Source organism: Physeter macrocephalus, chromosome 11 (assembly GCF_002837175.3).
Source record: "Physeter macrocephalus isolate SW-GA chromosome 11, ASM283717v5, whole genome shotgun sequence".
Lineage (NCBI taxonomy): Eukaryota > Metazoa > Chordata > Mammalia > Artiodactyla > Physeteridae > Physeter > Physeter macrocephalus.
This window is the reverse complement of record NC_041224.1, coordinates 7,737,909-7,764,606: the sequence shown is the minus strand read 5'-3', so window position 1 is coordinate 7,764,606 and position 26,698 is coordinate 7,737,909. Positions and strand designations below refer to the sequence as shown.

The window sequence follows — 26,698 nt, the reverse complement described above, 5'->3', positions numbered from 1 at the left end:
GCCATGGCCGCTGAGCCTGCGGGTCTGGAGCCTGTGCTCCGCAATGGGAGAGCCCACAGATTGGACTGGCCCGCATATAACAAAAAAAAAAAAAAAAAAAAAAAAAAAAAATGAAAAGATAAGCCAGAGAGTAGAAGAAAATGCTTATAAATCACATATCTGATAAAGAACTGGTATCCACAATATATTAATAACTCCCCAAACTCAGCAATAAGAAAACAAACAACTGTATTTTTTAAATGAGCAAAAGATTTGAACATACAGTTCATCAGAGAAGATATAGAGACAGCAAATAAACACATGAAAAGATACTCAACATCATTATGCACTATGGAAATGTACATTAAAACCATAGTGAGATACTGTTGTGTGCCTGTTTGTACGTCTGTGGTGAAAAAGACTGACCCTGTGAATTGCTGGTTAGGATGCGAACGAACTAGACCTCTGACACACCACGTAAAATGGCACAAATACCTGGAAAACAGTTTGACACTTTCTTAAATAGTTATAAACATACACTTTCCATAAGATCCAGGCTTTCTCCTTCTGGATATTTATCCAGGTGAAATAAATGCCTATGTCCGTACAAAGACGTGTATACAAATATTTATAGCAGACTTGTTTGTAATAGCCTTAATTAGTTAATTAACTAATGAATTAAAAGAAAACCAAGAACAATCCAAATGGTTATCATCAGGTGAATGGATAAAGAAATTGTGGCACATCCATACAATGGAATAGTACTTGGCAATAAAAAAGGAACGAACTGTTGATACATGGAAGGACATGGATAAAGCTCAAAATAATCATGCTGGCGAGGAAGCCAAACAAAAATCAGCACGGACTGTATGATTCCATTCAGACCGTACTAGAAAATGTAAACTGACCTCTGGGGACAGAAAGCAGCTGGGTGGTTCCCTGCATTGGGAGGAGGGGGTGGGAGAGTGATTGCAAAAGTTCAGGTGGAAAGTTTGGGGGGTCGGGCATGTTGATCACTTTGTGGGGCGGTTTCGTGGATGCACACGTGTCAGCATTTCAAATTGTGCACTTTTAAAACACACCGTGTACTGTTTGTTCATTATACCTGAAGCAACGTGGTGTTGGCCCTGCGACTGGAAGAGGCAAGACTGAGGCAGGAAGACCGCTCAGGAAGACGCTGAGAAATCCAAGTCGTCCTTACACCTAGAACCCGCCTTACAGGAGCCAATTTTATATAAATAACTCTAATATAAACATAAGAATTCTGGTCTGTTGGGGTGAATTCATTTGCAGGAAAATAAGAGCTAGTAATGAGTAAGCAAAGCCTAAGCCAGTACATTTGGGGCTTTGGTGCTCCTCACAAGAGGACCCCTGGTTCCTGCTGCCCTGTCACCCGCCACCTGGGTGCCTTTGTGCAGTGCACAGGCCGCACAGCCATCCACAGCAGCCCTGACCCTGTGGACCACGTGGTGTGATAGAAGCAGCACTGCCCACCAAATCTTGGCTCTGCCATTAACCGTATGGCCTTTGGTGAATCACCTAAAAGCCCTCATACCTCAGCTCCTTCATCTTGGATTCTGGCCCTGTGGGGCTTGGTTGAGGTAAGGGCTACGGCTAGGCTTTAAAAACAGGCTTGGGCCCCATCAACCTGTTCTGACCAGAGGTGAGGGGAGAAAGGCTGGTCTGGAGTTCAGGTATCAACGTTCCCCTAATAAGAAGAACATCCCCGGGCTCTTTATTAATCTTCATGAAGATGTGCGTTAAGCTACTAAACAGGGCTGTCTTGGATCAGACTGTGAGAGACGTGTCCCCACTCTGTCCCCACTGCTACCTTCTGGGGCCTTTCGTGATGTACAAGCATCACACCCAGTTCCCCCTGTCACCCCCTCGGCGGCCCAGGGCCCACTGGGAATTCCCTCCCAGAGAGGTGTGTACTTAGGTAGCAAACTCAGGTTTGCTATCCTGAATTCCCAAGTCAATCCATTCCTTGCTTCCATCTTTCCATCCTTTCGGTGTGTAGATCACAGTTGGGACGAATGAGGATTAATAAATGGATTCACGCTCAGCTTGGTATATACGACTAGGGCTAGCGCTCTTAGCCTTAACCTTTCAGGAGACACTTATTTTAAACGAGATGCTCATTTACTCCAAAGAGTGACTTTCTAATGGTGGAATTTGGTATCAAGTAGCTAGCTCTTTGGGCATGGGATTGTGTCTCTCGAAACAAATCTCCACCTTTAGTGCCGCCAAATCTCCAAAATGTTAAGCCATTTACGCTGACTTTTCAACAAGATAAGTTTCTTTCTGTATAATCATGTTTATATCTATTTCTATATATCTGCTACAAACTCTGCACAGGAAATAAAGGAATCAAATATGGATTTTTTTTTTCATGTAAGAAACTGATACACCGATTGAAGGCTGCTGTCACAGGGTTTCAGGTGCTGCTAGTGGCTGAAGTTCAAGTTGGTAGTTCCAGTAATTTAGCTCGATATACTTGTCAGTGATCTGGAGGATGAAGCGAATGGCAGTGTGAAAGAATTTGCTGATGACACAGAAGTGTTTAGGTTGGTAAGAGCTAGGAGGGTTGTGAGGCTCTTAAGATGGCTCTAATAAACTGGATGACGGAACAAACGTGAAGACTGATAACGTTTTACAGAGAAGGCCAAAAGGTAATAGATAGTGAAAGAAATCATTTAAGCTCTACATAATTTAAGCAGTGCACACCGATGGACTCAGAATTTATGTTGGTTTCAAAAGGAAAAGACTTGCTGTAGGAATCAAATTAATAAAAACATTTCAGTAAAGCCATCTAATCTGCAGTGGTCCCGATAAAAAGGCCCAAAGAGTCTAGGTATGTACTCAGAAAACGCAGGGAAAAATGCAGGAAAACATGAGGTGGTTGGGACTGGCTGCCGACCTACCAAGCTCTCTTCTGCTGACTTGGTCCTGATGTGTTCCTCCTGTTACCCTCAGCCCCAGAAAATGAATCCAGATCTGTCTAAACCAATAGTCCCCAAAGTATGGTCCCCAGACTGGCAGGAGTGGGGATGACCTGGCAACTTATTAGAAATGCAAATTTATTAGGCCCCATCGCCAATATACTAAATCAGAAATTTTGGTGGAGGAACACAGCAATCTGTATTGTAGTAAAGCCCCCCAGGAGATTCTGACTCATGCTGAAGTTTGAGAACCACTGGTCTAAACCAGTTGTGATAATCCCATTCCCCTTTGCCAATGATTACATTAAGGATAAGAATGAACTCCCTTCAGGTCATTGAGATACAAGTGAAAGTCTGCGGAGGATTTTAAGAAAGGTATTTCTCTCGGATGACAAGAGGAAAGACATTGCAGCCTTTGGCCTTAGTTCTGTGAAGATGTGATGTCTGGAGCTTCAGCATCCATCTTGAGGCTACGAGGAGGCATGGCTGAGGGCCACAGAGCAGAAAGATCATGTTTCTGTGCCACTGAACTAGCCAACCTTCCCGTGACTCGACATCCAGGAATGTCTGGCTATGTGAGAAAATAAACCTCACCTTTGGTCAGATAGGCTATTCCTTGCATCTGAAAGCATCCCCCCCAAAGGCACATGCCTTTCTTCTCCACTGTGGTACAGAGGAAGCAAACCTGAAGAGGTAAATGTTCAGAACTGGTGAAAAAAAAAAAAAACAAAACCCAGATCTCAGCCCTCTCACCGGAACACGAGAGAGCTACATTCCCTAACCTTAAAGCAAGTGTCTTTTTGAGCCTCTCTGCTCTTATATACTGTATTAATATAACAAATATTTACTTTTCTCCTAGTTATCTGTAAAGCATCTTTAGTAACAGCGCTATACGTGCAAGCATAAAAAATCCCTCCTGGGGTCAGCATACCATCCACCCAGTTCAGGGCTGTGTGACTGAAAGATACACTGGGAGGAAAGTTTGAAGGTGTGATCGTTCTTGATCGCAACCTTGGACAGTTAAAGTTGCACGCGGTGCCCTTTCATTTCCCCCACATCACGTTATGAATGACCACTTAGGAATCTGCTCAGCTCTCCATGTTGTTAGTCCTGCTATGAATTAAGAGGTCACGCAGTGGACGCACACCTCATGCCAAGGACCGCTTTCATGGGAAATAAAATGCCAAGGCAGACGTATGGGTGGAAACCTACACTTAGGGGAGGCAAAGGTGCCTCCCGCTGCCTGCGTCCTCACACCTCGGCAGCACGCGTTCACGGGCCTGTGAGCAAAGCCACAAGGAGGAGGGCAGCGAGCGCGAGACTCAGCCCGACGAGCGCGTCCTTTCCCGCGCCGTCCAGCTTAAGCTTGGACACGCTTTTACCAGTGCAGCCCCTCAAGAGGCTAACTGCAGACACAGGTGCGATTGTCATCATGTCCTGTGGGTCAGGAAGACTGGGCTTTACAGGACTGACAGCAGGAATTGTTCCAAAATCAACTGTCCTCCTCGGAGAATTCCCTGTCAGCTGTCAAAGAAGGCTGGCTCCGTTGAATTCAGCCCTCGAAGAGCGCAAGGGGAGAGAAGAGCTCTCAGAGACAAAAAGCAGACCTCGCAGGATTTTACGGCTTAAGACCAATACCTTCCCCTGCCCTCGGAGCCATTAGGGGAGCCGGCAGCATCTGGAGCCCAGATGTTCTGAGCAGATCTCCCTCTGGGCAGAGGCTGGCCTGGTCTGCCCTGGAGCTCAGAGCAGGTCGCGAGAGAAAGAAGTCTTGCCTCGGCCGGGAAAGTGGAAGTGCAGCTCCTGGCCGCAGCCTGTATCCAGGCTGGAGCCTTGAGTTCAAGGTTTCTCCCAGTTCCTGCCCTTGGAAGGCAAGGCTATGCCTGTTGCCTGGTGCAGTGAGGATAAAATGGGACAGGGGACGGGAAGGGCACTGATTGTGTGGCTTGTAAAATCCCCGTGGCAGAAAACCCTGTTGTGAACTCACCCAAACCTATTTCTCAGACTCCCTGGCAGCCTGCTGGGGTCATGCGACCGAGTCTTGGCCAACGGGATGTAGGTGGACGTGACGTGCATCACCTCTGGGCCTGGCCCAGGAAACACACCTGGGCCATCTCACAAGCCGCTCCCCGGGCTTCTGGCCACGTGCGTAGGATCCGCAGGCAAACGCCCAGCTGAAGGGGGTGGGGGCCCACTCGATGGGAGGAGCTCAGATCCCTGATCAGCTTCACAGAAGGCCACCTGCCTCGCCGTCTCAGATTGTGCTGGAATGCAAAATAAAGCTCTGATTGTGCTAAACCATCTAAGAATTTGTTGTCCTATCAAGCACTGTTTACCCTACTTAATGCAGGCTCGGAATGTGTCCCAGAGAAAGCAACTGAGAGGGTGACTGGAACCTGGGGCAGGGGTAGCAAATACATTTAGAGAGATGGCTCACAATGTCCAGGTGGCATGTGGTCTGCCGCTCACTTAATGATCCTCCCTTATCAATGCTTTTAAGCTCTGGATGAACCTCTGTGAGGCTGCCCGGGTGCCCCTCACCCCTGGCTGGCTGTCAGGATCTATACAGACAGCCAAGGAGGCATATTAAACAGACCTCAAGGAGTTCAGGATCTGAAAGAAATTAGCCCAGGCAGATCGCCACCGAGTAAATTTTTCTTTTTTAGAAGACAACATTGGCAAACACACGCCACACCATCTCTCGAAACCTGTGTGTTCACTGCCCTTGAATGCAACCATGGTGGATGGTTGACAAGTGTAGGGACGGTTGGTGAATGTATACCAGGTTAATATCAATTTTCATTGGCTTGGTAATTAACCTGTGAGATTTTTTTTCTATATGAGCTCTACAGTGTTCTTATTCCAGAGATGGCAATCATTTTAGATAAATATTTTCATGCAAAAGATTCCGCCAGATACTTTTTATGCATGAATGACCTGATCTGAACAAATTCACTTCTGATCCTCAGATATTACCTCACTTATTTTGGTATTTTTATTGTGGCAAAATAGACATAGCATAAATTTACCATTTTACCAATTCTTAAGTGTACGATTCAGTGGCATTCATTACATTCACAGTGTTGTACAGCCATTATCACTGTATATTTCTCAAACTTTCTCATCCTCCCAAATAGAACCTCTCAAAACAATTAAGTAATAATTTCCCCTCCCCCCTTTCTCCAGCCTCTAGTAAACTCTGATCTATTTTCTGTCTCTAAGAATTTTCCTCTTCTAGATATTTCATGTAAGTGGAATCACAAAATATGTGTCCTCTTGTGCCTTATGTTACTTAGCGTAATATTTTCAAGGTCTATCCATGTTGTTTCATGCATCAGAACACCATTCCTTTTTACAGCTGCATAATTTTCCATCATGTACATACACTTTGCTTATCCATTCATTTGTTGATGGACATTGGGTTGCTTCCACCTTTTAGCTATTGTGAGTAATGCTGCTGTGAAGATGGGTGTATGAGTATCTTTCCCAGCTCCTACTTTCAGTTCTTTTGGGTATATACCTGGGAGTGGAATTGCTGGGTCATACAGTGATTCTACACTTAGCTTTTTGAGAAACTACCAAACTGTTTTCCATAGCAAACCTGCAAGATTTAAAAAACCCAGATTAAAGAAAAAATGTAGAAGAAGGCTCTTGTCATGCCATGGGGATGCCTGCGTGATGAGTGCCAGCTGCGTCTGGAGCCCTCATTAGCACAGAGCACGTACCTCTCGGCCCAGCTCTCTCTAGGCAATCGCATTAAAGCCCTCACACCTGAGTGACTCCTCTATACAGAGGTAAATTGCCGAGAAGCTGATAAAGCTGAGCTTCAGGGCCCCTCACTCGCCCTGACTTGTTCCAAAGCCCTGGGAAGGGCCCTTACCATATGGTAATTTGTTGTTTGTTTTTTTTTCTTTAATTTGCAAAAGTAAGCGATTTGAAGCAAAATCAGTTAAGACCACTGTCTCTTTTCACTCTAACTCCCCCCTGTATTGGGTGGTGTTGGGGTGCCCGTGGATATCTGGGAGAATGTTGGTGATTTATTCTGGAAGCCACTGGAAGAAAAGACTCCCAGTTTTTGAGTCAGGTAAGTCTCCAAACAGCTATTGAATGACACTGCAGGAAGCTGGGTTAAGAGCTTAAGATGGTTGAGACCTGGCTCCTGCCCTCCGGGAACTTCCAGACTCAACGGGGATGGGAAACACACATTAACATTTACAATAAAAGTCAGAACTTGCAAAATGCCATAACAGTGTGTGATGGGTCCAAAGCAGGGAGAGATGGCATTGAAAGCGTCTGTGAGTGGGTCCACTTGGGATGGACCTGGGGGTGTCCATTTCCCCCAGCAGAGAGCGGACTAGAGGAAATCAAGGCCCTAAAGGCAGGAGCGCCCCGGCTCTAAAGACACGAAACTGCAAAGGAAATTTGGGACCACGTTTTAGAGCAGGGGTCGGCCAATGTTCTCTATGAAGGGATAAATCGTATTTTAGGCGTTTCAAGCCGCGTGATCTCCGTCACGATGACTCAGCTCTGCCATCAGAGCATGGACGCAGCTATAAACAATCTGTAAATGACGGGTGTGGCTGCGTGCCAATAAAATTTTATTTACACCCACAGGCAGCGGGCCAGGGCACCCAGCTAAGGAAACTCCAGGCCGTGAGAAGCCACTGGAAGGCTGTGAGCAGGAGGATGACATTGTGACACGACCAAAGGTGTGTTTTTGGAAAAGAAATTTGGTTATAGGGTAACCCTTGAATTGGAGGATGGGGACCTGAGTGTGGAGATAATTGCCGAGAGGCTTTTAGAGCGTCTGGGGTCAGAGGCCGGCATTGGGGCGTTGAAAACGGGAACTAGAGGTCCAGTTCGATAGGGCAAGGGATCTTCTTGGGTGTAGAGAGAAATGGAGAGAGAGCTGGATTAAAAACGGGGCCTGGGGGGCTGGGATTTGGGGAGTCTGCAGGGAAAGCGTGTGAGCGATGAGGGGCTTTGGCGTTGGATAGGCCCCTGGCTGGTCTCGGCACTCCGGGTGGAGTCGCTGGGCAGCTGGCCCCAGGTGACTGAGACCCCTTCCTGCCGCCCGAGGCCACGTGGGGCGCGGCTGCCACGGGCCCCCGTGTCACCCCCAAGGCTCCGAGCAGACAGCGCCTGGCACTCCGTGAGTCTGGCCAAGCCTGGGCTCCGGGTGAGCCACGCCCCGGATCGCTGGGCCACTAGACACCTCTGAGGACAGCCGGGGCAGAGCCATTGCCGCCCCGCCAGAGGCGGGCGGAGGCCGTGCCCAGCGACCGTGGCTGCTGGGTGGGTGGGTGGGCCCGGCTGCTTTCTAATCACACGGTGCTCCAGACAAGACAAGGCTGCGTCTCTTGGAAAGCAAGTATGCGGGGTGAGTCCAGAGGAGGTCAGGCCTCGTGGAAATCGCAGCAGCCAGTCAGGTTACAGAGTTCCTTAGCATCCCGGGGACTCTGTGGGCGACCCGGTGGCCCGTCAGGCACACATTCTGGAGACTCGAACGCATTTAAAGGAGCAGGGTGTTCTGAAAGAAAATGTGCCCTTTCACCGCGAATATCTCGTCATTTCTCCCAGGAACGTAATATAATACCCTCCTGGAAAAATCATCTGAAGGTCGGGTTGTTGCCTGGGTCCTAGAGCAAACCCTCTCCCCGCTGCTCTGCGTGCTGAGACAGTTTAGTTGAAAAGGAGCCGCCTGAGAATGTGCCACATTTATGTTTGACAAAGAGGCAGTTTCCTCACTCGTTGCGTTGCATGCTTTCTTGCTGAGATGCGAGCGTGAGGTTGGCAGATATTGAAAATGCTATTTTGATACTTTGCGCACTTTCTTGGGAAATTATTTTAGAAGCAGAGTAATAAGAGAAATCTTATGATGCTACCGCTTGGGGTTATTTATTTCCGAGGCAATCAATGAGGAAGTGTTAGGAAATATATTCAGAGTGATTTCAAATTGATTCCAGTCAAGTGAGTAATCTTTCCATTTTCTTTCCATATGTTATACGATTTCTTAAAACGATGAAATGGTAAAGAACTAAAAGGCACTCTGGAACTCAGACCCTAAATACGAATACAAGATTGTACACTTTTTCAAGGAATGAAATGGCTTTAATTATGCTGAAACAAATGTTGATAGTGAAACCAAATACTGTTCATTGTATTCATAGGCACAATATTTTATGTTATTTTTAAAATTTATTTTATTGAAGTATAGTTGATTTACAATGTTGTGTTAATTTCTGCTGTACGGCAAAGTGATTATATATATATATATATATGCACTCTTTTTTATATTCTTTTCCATTCTGGTTTATCACAGGCTATTGAATATGGTCCCCTGTGCTCTACAGGAGGACCTTGTTGTGGATCCATCCTATAGTTTTCACCTGCTCATGCCCGACTCCCAGTCCACCCCTCCCCCACCCCCCTCCCCCTCGGCAACCACAAGTCTGATCTCTATGCCTGTGAGTCTGTTTCTGTTTTGTAGATAGGTTCATTTGTGTCATATTTTAGATTCCACATATAAATGATATCATATGGTATTTCTCTTTCTCTTTCTGACTTATCAATACTTTGCTTAGTATGATCATCTCTAGGTCCATCCATGTTGCTGCAAATGGCATGATTTCATTCTTTTTGATGGCTGAGTCACATTCCATTGTATACATGTACCACATCTTCTTTATCCATTCATCTGTCGATGGACATTTGGGTTGCTCCTGTGTAAATAAACTGTGAATAGAATATTATAAATAGGCTACTGTAAATAGGATAGGCACAATACTGTAAAATACAACTGGCGATTCCAGGCCTTTCGGCAACTCTTGCAGTTTTTTCAAGGTGAGGAGTCAACCAGCTGGGATCCAGTCTCTTCAACTTGGTCCCAGGTGGTCTAGACCAAGTACATCCCCAGTCATTTCAGCAGTTGAGTTTCCATTGTACTTACACACCATGGGCTCTGCCTGTACTTGTTGGCAAAAGAGTTAAGAAGTGATTATGAGAAAAGGTTACACGTGGGTCCTTGATGTTTCCTTCCCACCAGGGCCATCAAGGAGGAGAACAGACTAGTGGAGGAGCTTGCCTGGCTAAGTCAGGGAAGGGAAGACGGGGAGTTAGTTTGGTCTTCTTTCAGCCCTCTTTCTGATAAGATACTCTTCCTAGACCGTGTTAAAGGTTATTTCGGCCTTTTGGAGGACCTGATGGAAAGGGCCAGGTGGTTGGAGATCGGATCTAGAGCAGACGCTGCTTTAATATTAGTTCTCCCAATTTGGAGACCTAGGGGCCTGTGGACACCTGCCCTTGAAGGCACATCAGGAGCAAAGGTTTGGAAACCCATGGCTGCGTCCCTGTGTCTATAACCAGGTGAATGGGAGCTGGATCTCACGATCGAGTCAGCTCCTCCCGGCTCTGCTGGGGGCAGGGTGGTCAGCAAAGTTCAGGGTGAACCGGACACAGAGGCAGCTTTGTTTGCTGTTGACGTTGGTGTGGAGAAAAGTAGCTTCCCATCCACTGAGAGCCCTCACCAGTAGGCCTGCTCTGCTGATGCCAGGAGAATAACCCACCGATGACCGGGCAAGGTGTGGCGTAGGTGAAGTTGTCTTCCTTTCCCTGCGTGTCCCTCTGATGCCCTTCCAGATGCACTTTTCTTTCTTCTGGGACCCACGGACCGCCTGTTCTTGACCACCCCTTTCCCATCCCCGCCACCAACTTCCTTCAGAGCTTAACCTCAGGCAAGAATCCGCACATCATCGAAAATCTCGTGGGACATTTTCCACAAGCATCTTTTCCTCTTGGCAGAGTCCTTGGCTCAGATGGTAGAATTAAAGAGTTCGTTTCCTGTTTGAGGTTCCAGGCAGCAAACTGGCAGAGGAGGACATATGAGGAACACGTCTGCACACAGATGGCAACCCAGGTTTGGCCCCAGTGTATCCACACCCTGCACACACACACTTGGCAATATTTGGAGACACACGATCACAAGATAGAAATACGCTGATTCTTAGAAAAGAAATTTGGATGCAAAAATCTAGTTCATCTGTGCAGATTTCGGTGAATTACATGGTTTGGACCAGAGTGCGTGACCTTTAGGAACTGAAGGAAAATGGAGATAATCCTCGAGTCACCTCTCAACAGAGAGGAGGTATCTGTCTCTCTGTGGATCACAGACGCCTCCCAACACACTCTGCCTGGTTTTCCTCCAGTTCTGCTTTGGCCTACTTTCCCAGCCCCAGTTGACACTGCTCTTGTGGCTGTAGCCTGAGAAAGGAAGTGACCCTCTGAGATGAGAGGGTTCCCCGGTGACATCCATCCAGCTGGCCACAGTGGGGGCTTGTCTGGGGCCCACACAGGCGGGCTGTCGGAATGTGCCAAGATCAGCAATGATAAGGTCTTTGCACAGCATTCCTTCATCGTGAGGGGCAAAGAGGCTGGACTGAGTGACATATCTGAACCCAGCCCTTGCTTCTAACATCTTTGGCCAGTGGAACCAAACTACACTCAGAGAACAGTCTGGTTCAAGAGACAAAAGGAGAAATAAAAAGAAGAGGGAAGCCAAGGTCATGGCTGAAAACCTTCGGGTATTTTGCAGATCAGACCAAAGCAGCTGTATCAGCTAAAAGGTCAAACATCGTATAGATAAGTTCCAAATGGCTTTGATGCTGGAAAGTGGCTCCTGCCAGAAAGCTCCACTGGGGTCTATGAGCGACAGCTTTTTTATCTATTTAGCCCTGCACACTCCCAGACTTTATCGTTATTCTCTTCTAATTGGTCTTGATGCCAAGCTCAGGGACCTAATGAAATTAGCCAGAGCAACTCTGAAGGGAAAGAAGAAAACCAACTTGTGTTTGGCATTTGATGAAATACCTGCCCTAATCGGATACGGAGCTCCGGACCTGGAGTTGCCGGATCTTCCCACAGTGGCTCTGTAGCTGGGAGGTGGAAATTCCCATCTGATGCCCACGGCGGCTCCTTGGGCTCCCCCAGAACAGATGGTGAAGGCTTGACTCTAGTGACCTCAGAGAGGTGACTCTCCACCTGCACCGCAAACCGTCTCTACTTGGTTAGCTTCAAGAAACACACGACCGTCCTGCCTTCGGAAGGAGAAATATTTGATGGGGCTGGAAAAGTGGGGAAAGGTTTCTGCTCCTTTAGGGAGATGGGCTGTGCTTTCTGACATTTATTATTACAGAGAGCAGGGTAATGACCCCTCGGGCTGGAGGACCACCCAGGCTGCCCAGGGATGCTCGCTGACACTGCTCAATTAGTTCTGTTGTCACAGGGACCCTCCACCAACTTGTTCTAGAAGCTGACTGTCCTGACTTGATACTCTCAGTCTCCACACTGGTGCCCTGGATCCCTTGTTGTAGCTCGGATTCTCTGTGCGTGCATTTAAAAAAAAAAAAAAAAAAAAAAAAAAAAAAGCCACCTTGCCTTCTGTTAGTGCCTGCTGTACAAAACAAGGACTGAGAAAGTTGGAGGAGTTGAAGAGTAGACTTTAACTTTCACAACAGATGTTTTTGCATTTATTTTGCCCCGGGGAAGAGAGGAAATGCAAATTGTTCATTTGAGCAATTTCCATCCTTTTGGATGGCCCCTGTCCCCTCGCTGTGAAACGTGCATAGCTCCTCAACCAAATTGCTCGGGATCATCTTTCCAAAGGGAGAAAACCTAGCTTGCATGCTTCAGATCAGAGGACCGCGTTAGAGTGTGTGGAAGTCAGAGACTCGCACCATCCCCAGTCATAACCAACTCGGGCCCTTAGGGAGGGTGATGCTGGATGCTGAGTGGTTCTGACACCCCAAAGTGGTGGCAGGAGATCTAATGACACTTGTAAAAAAAAAAAAAAAAAAAAAAAAAGTATGGCTCATTACACAATGTTTTGAAATTTTCAGTCTTTCTGAAATTTCCAGATCTTTCTCACACAGGTATACCAGGGATGAAACTTTCAAAGCCTCCCTCCGCACAGAGGCTGTGCTCAGCCCAGCTCCCGCGTATCAAGAAAGGGGAAGGGGGGCTTCCCTGGTGGCGCAGTGGTTGCGAGTCCGCCTGCCGATGCAGGGGACGCGGGTTCGAGCCCCGGTCCGGGAGGATCCCACGTGCCGCGGAGCGGCTGGGCCCGTGAGCCGTGGCCGCTGGGCCTGCGCGTCCGGAGCCCGTGCTCCGCAACGGGAGAGGCCACAGCAGTGAGAGGCCCGCGTACCGCAAAAAAAAAAAAAAAAAAAAAATGAAAGAAAAAGAAAAAAGGGGAAGGAATCTGAATTGGGTTTTCTTTTCCTCAGCATGAAACTACCTCTGCGGCCAAACAGCTGGCGCTCCCTTCCTCAGCAAGTTCAGTTTTCCCTGGAACTCCGAGGCCAGCAGAAAACTCCGGAAACTGAAACCATGAAACCTCCAGGGTTCCCAGAGGAAACTGGACCACCCCAAACCTTTCTAAAACGGGTGATCACCGACCCAATTACAAGTCAGGAAAATGGTCTCCGGGGGAATGAGTTTTCTGAGGTCTCAGCACGTTTTCCCGGGACTGAGAACATTTGGACTCGGGGTTTTGGTTTTGCATCTGGAAAGGGAAAAATATCTGGTGCCATTCTCTCCTCAGGAGATCAGAGCAGAGGGGCCCATGACCGGACCTGAGGGCTCCAGGGCAGGCGGCAAGGCAGGGCCCGCTCCCCACTCCTGTACCAGCTGCTTAGGATGCTCCATCCCATGACCCTCTCTCTCTGCAGCCACTCCAGCTGGACAGCCACGTCACCAACGTTTACCGCCGGGCTGGCCTTCCAGAAGCTCAATCCCATGGACTTTTGATGACAGGGATTTTCAGTGTTTAGCTAGTCAAGTTTCACTGTTTTTCTCCAGTGGATAAAAAGCCCTGACTTCCTTTGTTTCTAATTAAAGGCAGATGGGCGGCGGATGACCTGCTCCTTCATTTTCCCTCCGCGTGAGAGTATGGCCGACGCAGCCCACTTTGCCTGTCACCAATCTGTTGGGCACTTTTCAACAAGTCACCTGGTCTCTGTGCAACGTGGGAGGAACACACACTTCTCGGTTGGGGTGCTGGGCTCTTTTCCTGCTGCGTGATATTCAGTGCTCATAAAAGTGCCCTCGAAGCAAAGCCCTGGGTTGTCCAAACGCCCATCCATCACCATAAGCAAATTTATCCCATAACACTTCAGATCTTTAGAACTAAATGGAATAACTGCAAAAAAAAAATCTCTTTGGAATAAAAGGGAGAAGCATCAAGTAAGAGCCTGATCCACGCAGTGAGCTAATGACCCCCCGGGAGTGCAGTCGTTTCCTGCTTGGCAAAAGCTTTAGCTCTGCTGCTGCAGAAGCGCGAGGGGAGCACAGCCTAGTAGCGCGTTTCTAGGCCACCAAAGGCAAACTATTTGCTCGTCGCTTTGTGCCTTTTCCCCCCGAAATATGCATCAGCACAAGTCATCGTTCTTGTACCGCAGTTGTGGTTCATGCCAGGTCTATCTTTCCAAATGAATCGGTGTTTAGTGAACATAAACTTTGGGTTTCAGAGCTATGGGTTGGGAATGATATAACTGGAGAAGGAGCTCGCGTTTCCCGAGCACGTCCTCTGTGCTGGATACTGTGCTGACTGCTCGAGGGTCCGCTCATGAAATCCACACAAACCCGCCGAGCGGGTAACTCGGCGTCTCCACGAACCTGGACCGTGTGACCTCAGGCTCCAGCCTTCACACACGCTACCTGTCTCCAGGCTTCTTCAGCTAGTCTGATGGAGGAGACCTGCCCACGTTAGAATCCTGCCTCACTGGCTATTCATCGACCCGGAATCCAGCGGTCGCTCAGGAAATACTAATCCCCTCTCCGGTCCTTTCCCGTCAATCCTATCTTACAGCCGTCAAGGAGGACGTACTTGGAAGAAAGACTCTTCTCCGGGTCGGGAAAGAGTAAGAGAACTACCTGTTTAAGAAGATCTTTTCCTCTAAGTGAGGATTGAAAGAGTAGAGCCTGGGCTTCCCTGGTGGCGCAGTGGTTGGGAGTCCGCCTGCCGATGCAGGGGACGCGGGTTCGTGCCCCGGTCGGGGAGGATCCCACGTGCCGCGGAGCGGCTGGGCCCGTGAGCCGTGGCCGCTGAGCCTGCGCGTCCGGAGCCTGTGCTCCGCAACGGGAGAGGCCACGACGGTGAGAGGCCCGCGTACCGCAAAAAAAAAAAAAAAAAAAAAAGAGTAGAGCCTGGTCAATTACATCTCCACAAAGCTGGGGAGAAAATGAAGTGCCTTGCTTAATAAGGTAAATCAAAAAAATAAAGAAATGAAAAGTAAAAGGGTAGAGCCTTTCCATATTTTTAAAATGTATGCGTTCCTAAACGTGGATGGTAGCTGCCTTAGGTATTTCGGTAACGATCCTTATCAGAGTCTAAAAAACGGAGTCACATCCCCCTCAGTGTGGGTCCCAGCAATGCGCTCAGAGCTTCTCAGGTTTCATACGCTTGGGTGGAAAAGAGCTCATCCACCTGCTAACAGAAGCCCCCTGAAGTGGTTCCCGGGGGATGCAGGGGTGACTATGTTGCTCTGCCTTCCTGGGAGTGGCTTTTTGCTTTCCTCTTCAGGAAGGAGTTCAGAAGCAAAGAGGAGGTGTCTTTTCTGCCCTAGAACACACTGAATCAGGACTGAAACCTATTATCATTCCAGTCCCTCGGACCCATGTCCCCTGAATGAAACTATGCCAGCGATCAGGGGACGGGCTCCTCGGCTGGAAGGGCGGAGGGGGGAGATGTTGGCGGGGAGGGGTTAGAAAGGGGACTCCTGCACCGTCACGCACCGGGCTTGGCCAGGTCCTTTGCGGATCAGCACCGAGAAGTTGGTGCTCCGGGATTTGGCCATCACTCACGTCCGTCAACCTGGGACACGTGTGGCTTTATCAGGGTACACGTTGTGTTTTTCACGGCCTGGCTGATGGCTATACGTACTCAGAAGACCCTGAAAACCAAGAGCTGGCCACCCGCTATGAGGACTCTGCCCCAAATCCCAGTTTCCACTGAAGGAGATTAAAGCAAAGAGCTGTTCACGGGTGGGTGGGTGTGTGTGCGTGTGTGTGCGCGTGCGTGTGCGTGTGTGTCTGTCTGTCGCTGGGAGCGCTGGCCCTGCAGACCGCACACGGCCACTGCACCACTTCCTGCCCGTCGCTCCCAGCTCCCGGAGCCAAGCTGGGAAGTCTCTCACGACCCTGAGGCTTGGCCTGAGCTTGCTCCAGCTGCCTTTCCTGGGGCCTGCAAAGCACCCTGATCCCTGAGCCTGGGCTGCTTTGCTCGCCTATCCTTAGCCTCGCGCCACAGACCTCCCTGAGGGCTCAGGACGTGCTTCCATCGGGGCCGCACCGGGAGGAGACCCGTGTGCTGCCAGCTCTGTGGGACACCTGCACGGAGATCCCAGCAGCAGTTCGATGTGGTTTGTTTCAACGTCCAAAGGAAGAGAAAGAAACGCCTGCCGCCGGCGCCCTCCCCGTCTCCCGAGCACAAGGGGCTGAGTTTTCTCTTCCAGCCGAGCTGAGGCCCTGGAGGGCGGCTGCGGGCGGAGCGTACTCACGCCGAAGAGGCGGAGGGGCAGGCATGGCACCCGCAGGACAGCCACTCACGGAGCAACGGGTCAGGCTTCGGCGCCGAGCTGCCTCCCGGCCTGCCCTCCGCGCACGCCCCCCGAGGCTCGCAGGCCGCCCGCCCCCGACCTGATCGTGCGCCCCGGTCTCCGCAGAGCGGTGCTCCTGGCTTCTCGGCTCTGCGTCCTCGAGCCCCCGGTCAGACGCCACCACAGGCTCCAGCACCTTGCAGCGGTTGCTCTGTGGCTGTCGCCCTCACCCGACGGGGCGACTTGAGGGGCAGGGAGCACGTCTGTTCACTTTATCTGCATGTGCGCCGGGTGGTCCATGTATGAGGGCAGGGGGTGTGGCCATGAGGAAGGAGGCGTGGTTTGGGGTCGGCCTCCGAGGCACCGGTGACACCCCCGTAGGGAAAGCCTAGCAAATGAACCCACGGATGACGCGCTGCGCGAGGATGTGACGACTGAAGGTCAAAACCTAGCAAATCGCCACAGTTGGCAAACGTACACCAGCTAATTCTGGTTCTACTTGTACTTTTCCAGCTTATTGCAGTTTAAGCAAGACTTTCCGGGTTGACCGCATTCACCCATTGAGGAGACCTACGGACCCTAAACCCTGGCTGGCTGGCCCAGTCTACACACGCAGCCTTACACCGTAAACCGGTGAACACACCGTCTCTGACTTGTCCCCAGTACCCGCCGTATTCAGGCCAGAATGTCCTGTCCAAAATAATCAGGCGTGACACTAGCAATGAAAAACAAAGCCAAACAGTTCCCGAGCCGGCAAAGGCCTTGCGCGAGGCAAACCGCTGCCGTTCACCCAAAAGTGACAGCCGAGCGGGGGGGGGACCGTGCGGCCTTCAGACCGGAGCCTGGCCGCGCCGACTGCTGCCCGGGGCGGAGCCCGCGGGGCCGCGTCCCTTCCGAGGCCTGCTTTCCGCCAGGCCTTTCCCGGCCCCGCCCGCCCCCCACCTGTGGGCTCTGGGTAAAGCGCTGGCCTCCCACTCCCACCCCGCGCTCGCTCGGAAGCTGCTGTCAGAGCCCGGTTCACCCGCTCTGTTTAGCTTCCTCGGTGGCGGGGCCTCCCCGGGGGGGCCCAGCTCCTCCTCGGAGCTTTGGCGCTTCCCGCAATGCCACTTTTCTGACCGCGTCGGCGTCTGCACACTGCTCAGCCCGCAGAGCCAGGTGCCCTGGGTCCCCACGGCACTGACAGGGGAGCTCAGACAGTCACGAGGTAGGCGTGACCGCAGAGCCAACCCCAGAAGGCGGGCTTTCGGAGCCAGGGAAGAGGTCAGGGGACCAGGTAAGCTCAGCACAAAGGGGGCGCCCCCGGCCGGGGACAGACTACAGCAGAGATGCCCCAGCCAGAGTCGGCATGAGAGCAGGTGGCCGGTGCAGGCCCGACCCCGTGCCTGGGAACAGGCCCTCGGGAGCCCGCGCTACCCCTGGCCCAGGGCAGCTCCTGACATCTTGGGCCAAGAGGGGCTTGTGGCCCTACTGCCCCACGAAAAGGAGCTGATTTCTACAGAGTTCTGGAAAGATCACTAGACCAGTGGTTCCTCACCCAAGGGTGTAATCAGAACTATTGTAGGAGTCTTGTTTTTTCAAAATCCACATGCCAGGGCCTCTCTCTGGACCTGGCAAATCAGAATCTCGGACGAGTCTGGGGTGAGAAGAGCAGACGTATGTGACTTTAGAAGACGCCCAGGTGACTCGTATACACCACCTGCCCCAAGGTGGACCCCTTCCCAGCCGGACAGTTTTGAGGCCAGAGACCATGCCTTTTCGAGGTTTTTAAAATTTATTGAAGTATAGTTGGTTTACAATGTTGTGTTCATTTCTGCTGTACAGCAAAGTGATTCAGTTATACACATGTATATATTCTTTTCCATTATGCTTTCTCACAGGATATTGGATATAGTTCTCTGTGCTCCACAGTAGGACCTTGCTGTTGATCCATCCTATGCATCATAGTTTGCAGCTGCTCACCCCAAACTCCCACTGCTTCCCTCCCCCACCTTCCCTCCCCCTTGGCAACCACAAGTCTGTTCTCTATGTCTGTGAGGTTGTTTCTCTTTCATAGATAAGTTCATTTGTGTCATATTTTAGATTCTGCATATAAGTGATATCGTATGATATTTGTCTTTGTCTGACTTACTTCACTCAGTATGACAATCTCTAGGTCCATCCATGTGGCTGCAAATGGCATTATTTCATTCTTTTTTATGGCCGAGTAATATTCCATTGTATATATGTACCGCCTCTTCTTTATCCATTCATCTGTCGATGGACATTTAGGTTGTTTCCATGTCTTGGCTATTGTGAATAGTGCTGCTAGGAACATAGGGGTGCACGTATCTTTCCGAATTAGAGTTTTGTCTGGGTAAATGCCCAGCAGTGGGATTGCTGGGTCATATGGCAGCTCTATTTTTAGTTCCGAGACCCTGCCTTTTCACCTTGCACTTAGTACAGCGCCTCCCACGTAACAGACCTAAAATAGTCTTTCTTGATTGATCGAGTGAATGAATATGTGAATAAATGAACAAACACTGCCAGTGACCAAAAGAATTGTTGATGGCGCCAACAGATACAGTGAAAGAATGGAGTTTCCCGTAGTGGATTTTAGCCCCAGCTGTAAGCAAGTCCACCAGCTCCCCGCTCGGAACAACAGCTACACATGACAACATGAACGTGGATCTTAGGGACCGGCGTGGTTCGGCAGTATTGCTGCAGGAAACGAGGATTTGCATGACCGTCGTAGAAGAGGGCATACAGTGAAAGAGGGCACTCCACTTAGCTCACAATTAATCGTATCATCTGAGGTTTCATTCTGGCTTTGGAAACAATGGGAACCATAATTACATGTCTAAAGCCCAAAATGGAATCCCACAAGTGTTTGACAAGGAGAACATAAGGATGATGGAGTGCTTTACCCATCAGCCTGACCACAGGGCAACCCTGGTGAGTCACGCTTTCAGGCCACGGTAGGATTTCTCATTACCCTCCATTCTTCTCCCTGAGTATATGGAGCTCGTAGCTATTGGATGGATGTGATTCTGTTTGTGAATCCAGGCTGGCCTGCTGTCTTCCTGGATCTGACCCCTATATAGAATAGCCATGTAAATTAGCGTGGGCCTCGGGCCAGGAAAAATTAATCCAGACCTCAGGGCAATCAAGTAAAAGGTGTCCAAGGGCAAACAGGGAAGTGTGACTGGGGCCGGGGACGCTCTCTTTTGCAGGTTTCGCTACTTACCACCTGGCGATCATTTTTTGGTTTTGTTTTTGTCACTAGAAAAGTCGCAAAATGTAAGAGGAGCTGATGGAAGTCTTTCCAGATCTGTATGGGATGAGAAAAGAGTTCATGTTGAAAGTGGGATTAAGGCATTCAGAGAGGGCTTCCCTGGCCTCAGGTCTGAGTGGGCCTACGGGCCGGGCCCCCTGGCCCTGACCTCAGCACCCGGCTGCGCCTGGACAGCGCTCGCCACACTGGGTTGTTTATTCGCGTGTTTCGCGGTGTTTATCTGTCTCCCCCGTTGGACTGAGTTCCCAGGAGGCTGAGAATCACGTCTGTCTTGCCCACCTCTGACTCCCAGTCAGTGGCGCGGGCATTGCAGGACTGCACGGAGGTGCCAGTGACGCTTCCCGGCCTCCCTCTAACAAGAGCAGGCTCCAGGGCTGGCCGTGCCCACGGCTCGCGGTGTGCCCGTCCTTCACAGAACCCCCGCGGGCTGGCAGCTCTCACGTCCCGCCTGGGCGTGGGATGCCTTGAACACGCGTCAGGTTTTCTTTTCGCCACCCTGGCGAGATGCCTGGTGACACACCACCCAGAGAAACGGAGACAGAGCGTGAGGAGCCCCGGCAAAGTGGAGGAGGGAAAGGCAGGGGCTGGGGCGAAGGGTGGGCTGGATCCAGAGAGTAGAAGGGCGAGAGAGAGCCAGGTGCCAGGCCGGGGGCTCAGAGGGGCTGGAGGGCACGGAATCAGCGCAGGCTGAGCACGTGGGGGCGGAGACCCGGGCGCAGCAGCTCCCCGTGTCACAGGACCCCACCTCCCTGCCTGCAGAGCCCGTGGTAAGAGAAGTAACAGTAACTGGCATCCGCCATCCAACGTCCACGGTAACTGGCGTCCGCCATTCGACGTCCACGGTAACTGGCGTCCACTGAACTATCACTCTGTGTGCGCCACAGTCTCCCCGTGGGAGTGACCGACCCGGGCTGGGGGCGGGTCATTGTCAGAGCTTAGAGGCCACAGAGGGGAGGGTTTGACATCCGGGATGGTATTATCGTTAGGGAACTAGCAGTGCCCCAAGTCTCTGTCCGTCCGTCCCCCTCCCATGGGGTTTGATTGTGTGTCACTGCGGAACACCTGTGACAGCACCCAAGGAACCACGGCAGAATATGGCAACCCAAACACCCGGCATTGTTCTCTCCCAGGGCCCCCAACGCAGCGCTCACCGGCTGAGCTGGATCGGAGCCTGTGGTCTAGACCGAAGGCCACACAGACACGAAGACCTCCTCCCCCGCGAGGAAATGTAAACGTGAGGACTAGCGAGTTGAGACTGTGTCCGTGGGGAGAGATGGAGCACACGCAGCCAGCGGGGTCCTGGGGGAGGCGCAGCAGAGGGCCCCGGCCCGGGAACTCGCCCTCGCGCGCTGGCGGCCTCTGAGCCTGGCCGTCCTGTCGGCAGCTCTTCCTTGGAGGACAGGGATGTCTCACAGCGAAGGGGCCGGGCCCGGGTGCAGGTGAACGGGCAGGAAGCAGGAAGACACGGGAGGGTAACCGTCTCCCCTGCAGCGGTCGCAGTGATAGCGATGATAATGATGGTAATAAATATTTAGATGCTATCTGCAGAGTGCATCTAAATGTGCAGTTTAACCTATAGAATGATCATGCTGGGAGCTGTTCTTGGCCTTGAGATAAGCAGATTGCTTTAGTGACTTATCCAAGACCACAAGGCTAATAAGTAGCAGAGAGACAACTCAGTACCTAGAGGGCAAGGGCCACCAGCTTTCTGTCCACCACGTGGTAACTGAGATAATCTCGCTGGGGAATGTGATTGGGATACAAGGGCAGACCTGACGCTGTGCCCGTCATCCCTGCCAAGCCCTCTCCTTCCTACCACTGGTCCTCACAAGCATCCTCCTTGCTGACTCCCAGTAGAGGAAGTCCTCTGTCTGGCCTTACCTTTCCAATTTACAATTGTACATAATTTGAAATCTTTCCAATAATGGATCAGTTCTTAAAGGTTAGTCACTAGTATAAGATTTACGGCAATAAGCACCGTCTAAATATATTGGCAACTCGCTGTACATAAAACAGCACGTCTGGTGCTGGGACAGATAGAGCAATGACATGGGCCTCAGAAGATGGCTATTTATTACAACAAAAAGATGTCATTTCAAATTACTGAGAGAAAATATGGACTTTATAATAAACGATGATAGAATAACTTATCTGTTAAAAGAAAATTCAGTTGGATCTTTACTGTTTACCATCAACATATAGATGCATCAAATATAAAAATACAAAGCCACAAATGTACTGGATAAACGCATAGGTGACTATTTTTATAATCTTGGAAGGAAGAAGGGACTTTTTCATCCCAACATTGTATTGATACAGCACCTAATTTTATTTTATTTTATTTATTTGTGTGTGTGTGTGTGTGTGGTATGCGGGCCTCCCTCCGCTGCGGAGCACAGGCTCCGGACGCGCAGGCCCAGCGGCCATGGCCCACGGGCCCAGCCGCTCCGCGGCATGTGGGATCCTCCCGGACCGGGGCGCGAACCCGGTTCCCCTGCATCGGCAGGCGGACGCGCAACCGCCGCGCCACCAGGGAAGCCCAGAGGATGTATCGGTTAATTCTTTTTTTGAGGTACGCAGGCCTCTCACTGTTGTGGCCCCCTCGGTTGCGGAGCACAGGCTCCGGACCCGCAGGCTCAGCGGCCATGGCTCACGGGCCCAGCCGCTCCGTGACATGTGGGATCTTCCCGGACCGGGGCACAAACCCACGTCCCCTGCATCGGCAGGCAGACCCTCAACCACTGCGCCACCAGGGAAGCCCAGCAGCACATAATTTTAAATTTCATACAGCAGAAAATTACAAATAACATTTAAAGAGAAAAAATAAACTGGGAAAAATATTTGCAAACTATATAACAGACTAAGAGTTAATATCTTTACTGATCACAGATCTTCTACCAATCAATAAAAGGAAACAAATAGCCCAATAAAAATGGGAAAGGAAACACACAAGCTTTTTACCAAAGAAGAAATGCCAAACATATAAAAATATACTCAACTCTTAATAATAAGTATAGTGACACAAATAACTATACAGTTGTGTGTGCGTGTGTTTGCCTACCAAATACAAAGAATCAAGAGACTGAGGAAAGAATGTTGCCAGCGTGCTGGGAAATGCTTATTCTCATGAACTGGTAGCTGGCATGTAAACTGACATCACTTCTGGAGGAAAGTTTAGTAACATATACCCACATTTAAAATATACACACTTACCCTTAGCCCAAGAATTTCAATTCAAAGGATTCATTTATTTTTCTTGTGGTAAAAGACAGGTACTATAAAATTTACCATTCTAACCATTTAAAAATGTGCAGTTCAGTGGCATTAAGTGTATTCACGTTGTGCGCCCATCGCCTCCATCCATCTGCAGAACTTCTTTCTCTTCCTCAGTTGAAACTCTGCACCCATTAAACACGAACTCCCCATTCCCCCTGTCCCCCAGCCCCTGGCAACTGTGTCCTACTTTCTGTCTCTAGGAATTTGACAACTCAAAGAATTAATCTGAAGGAGAAAATTGTGTAAGAGCAACATATACATCCACGAAAGATGTATTCATTCAAAAAACATTTCCTGAGGACCTACTGTATGCTAGGTAATAAACAAGATAGACCAGGTTACCTGATTTACGCACAAGTCGTGATCAAGAGAAGGTAGACCATGAACAAACGTGTAAGGAATAGAGCATTAAGTTGCCATAAGTACTTTGAAGAAAATAAACAGATTTATGTGACAGTGATTTTGGGGGGTGGGTGCTTTAGATAGGGCAGTAAGAAAAAATTCTCTCAAGCACTATTTATAATAGCCAACAAATCAGAAAAACTAAACATCCAAGCAACACCCCTGCTAAGGCGGAGAATCCATCTGGCCAGATGTCAACATGTGCCAGTTTATTATAGACCGCAAGAGAGTTTCTCAGAACTAACTCCCTTAATTCAGTGTGTCTGCTGTAGAGTATTTTCCTGGAGGGCACAAGTTTCCAACATTTGGGGGTAGAAAATAATTTAGCAGGGGTCCACGCCAATGCTGCTTTATTCCGAGAAGGAATGTGTGGATGACAGTTTCAAGTGTTTGATGTCCAACCCCTCCTAAAACTGTAAAATAACAGCCAGGCAATGAAGAGGCTGATCTAAATCTTCTTTCTGTGGTTTTACGTTTGTTCTGGCAGGCTGAGCAACACGAAAAAAAATTACAGTGCGTGCACGGGAAACATTCTACCCTTTTTCTTAAGTAACTGACATGTTGGAGGGCCGGCGTGAGTCAGGGGCGGTGGCGTTGCTGTGATACATGGACAATCGAAATAGCATCAAGGGCCCGGCCTATCCTGAGCCCAGGCAGGAAACGCAAGGGTAATATAACACTTCACCGTTAAGTAATGCCATTGGAATAAAACCATGTTTGGGTTGACTTTTGGCTTTCACTTGGAATTTCTGTTTCATTTGCTTCCAGAAAGAACTTTCCCCCCTAAAGTTCTTAACTTGCATTTCAAAAGTTTTTGTAACTGTATAAATAGGATGTATACGAACTGGCCTTGCATTAAAGCTGTATGTCCTAGAACATGCTGAGAAACGAGTCCAGTCCAGGACCTCCGCTTTCACTAGGGGCTCCAGGGCAGCCGCTTCAGGAAATGGAAAGCGCAAGTCACAGGTTAGAAACCTCACTCTGCTACCTATTAGCCATGTGACCTTGGGTGGATTCTTTGACCTTGGAGCCTGTAGAAGAGGAATAACAATAGTACCCGCTCAGAGGGGTTTTGTGAGGATAAAATGCAAGAACATGAAAGGCTCGGTGCTAGCTAGCGATACAGCTTTTTCCTTCTTTCCTGGGCTTCAAAACCGAGTCGGGCAGGATTGCCACAGAGTAGAAAAAGACTAAAATGGAAAATCAAAATTTATTTTTGTCTGAATAACTTGGCCATGGTTTGCTTTTCCCTGTTGGTTTTAAGCCATATTCCTCCCGTGCTGCCTCCTAGGCTGAGTTTCCGCATGACTGAAACACCATCTTCAGTTTCAAAGGGACTCAGATACACTGGAGCATCTCCAGATACTCGGATGGTGCAGGAGGCTCAGACCCACGGCAGAAACTGGCGAAGGATCTGCAGGTTTTTAACTGGGAGAAAACTCTGAGGGGACATGGGAGTTGCCTCCAAATACCTGAAGAGTAATATCATGTGGAAGAGAAATTAGATTAATTTTGCCTGGCTCCATAAGTGGAGACAGATTCTAGTTTTATGGATCGAAAACCTTAAAAAAAAATCAGTTTGTCAAGGAAACATGCTATCTTCTTTTTGTAAAAAACATCTTTATTGGAGTATAATCGCTTTACAATGGTGTGTTAGTTTCTGCTTTATAACAAACTGAGTCAGTTATACATATATATATCTGTCCCCATATCTCTTCCCTCTTGCGTCTCCCTCCCTCCCACCCTCCCTATCCCACCCCTCTAGGGGGTCACAAAGCACCGAGCTGATCTCCCTGTGCCATGCGTCTGCTTCCCACTAGCTGTCTATTTTACGTTTGGTAGTGTATATATGTCCATGCCACTCTCTCACTTTGCCCAGCTTCCCCTTCCCCCTCCCCATGTCCTCAAGTCCCTGCTCTAGTAGGTCTGCGTCTTTATTCTCCTCTTACCCCTAGGTTCTTCTGATGTAGGGAATTCCAGAGGGATCCTATCCTTCACTTGGTGGGAGTCCTACAGGGAAATCTGCATCAGAAAACGGCTGGGTGAGCTGCCCTTTAAGGTTCTTTCCAGGTCAGGGAGGCTGCAATTCAGGTAGCTACATAAATGCAACATTTTGCTGCAGGAACTTAAGCAAGAACAGCCCCGGGAGGTGTAAGGCACACACAGGGGGCACACACATTGTGCTGTCGCGCGAACTTTAGCCTTCTATAACAAAAGAATGTCATGCCACATTAGAAAAAAAGGCCTTTAACTGCTAGAAACGTAAACGTTCGTAGTTTAGCGGATCATATTTTACAGGTTTCTGTAGACACAGGGGCCAAATGAAACTGAGCCACGATCTGAGGCATCAAATTACACTTCACTTTTACCTTTTCCCCCTGTGATTCTGACATACGTGATTAAAAATGAACCCGAACCTTTGACCTACCCATTTGGGTTTAAGGTTGCCCCTCCTTTTATTTTCTCTGTTCACCTGCAAACCTGTGCTGGTCACTTCATAGAGACTTGGTCAACTGCTTTCAACAGCTTAACATTAAAGCCACTGAGAGCATAAACAGGAAGCTGGTGTTTAGGTGGGAGTTCCTAGGAATTTTATACCACGGACCACAGAGGCCAAGAGAGAAAGGAAATAGGAAAACCAGTGTAAATACCTGGGTGACTAACGACTTAGCGCAGCTCAGCTGGCTTTTCTGAACACTTAGCAGGAAGTCCTTCCAGGGGACACACCCTTCACATTTTTCAGGACCCCGCAAGGCACCGAAGGGCCGGACCGGGCGTTTGCTGGTTAGCCTGCAGACTCTGCCCAAGTCTCCAGAAGGCCGGCGCTATTTGCATGCGCGCTGCAGAGCGCTCGCCGAGCGCCCGGGCTCCAGGCCTGGGGCTGCAAAGGCTCGGAGGGCCACCCCCTTCCCGGTTCACACGGCGAGCGCCTAAGAGGATTTAGAATCAAGTGGGCACGTTTGCAGGCCTCGCTGTGAAGAGGCAGCTGGAGCGCGGCGCAGCCCCCCGCGCCCCGGGGCTGCATTGTCCTCCGAGGGGCCGCCGCCGGGGCTCCTTTGTGCGCGGGGCCGGCCCTGCCCCCCCGCCCGGCGCCCCCGCCGGCCCCCACCGGCCCCCACCCCCGACGCAGACGGCTCCCTCCGGCCGCCGACCCGCCGGCTGCCGCGCTCCCCGCGCGGAGGAGCGGGCAGGGCGGCGGGCGGGCCATCTGCACGGAGGCTGGCGGCGGCCCCGGG

The 26,698-nt window shown here is 50.0% G+C and overlaps 1 long non-coding RNA gene across 2 annotated transcripts in view; it reads left to right on the top strand.

Annotated features, from left to right (window-relative positions):
- LOC102985498 (uncharacterized) overlaps positions 1 to 26,698 on the top strand; it is a 69,356-nt gene that overhangs the window by 12,508 nt on the left and 30,150 nt on the right. For both annotated transcript variants that reach the window (XR_008618477.1, XR_008618476.1), the window contains one exon: positions 7,536 to 7,630. This is a non-coding gene — a long non-coding RNA (uncharacterized lncRNA). The remainder of the gene's footprint in view (positions 1 to 7,535; positions 7,631 to 26,698) is intronic.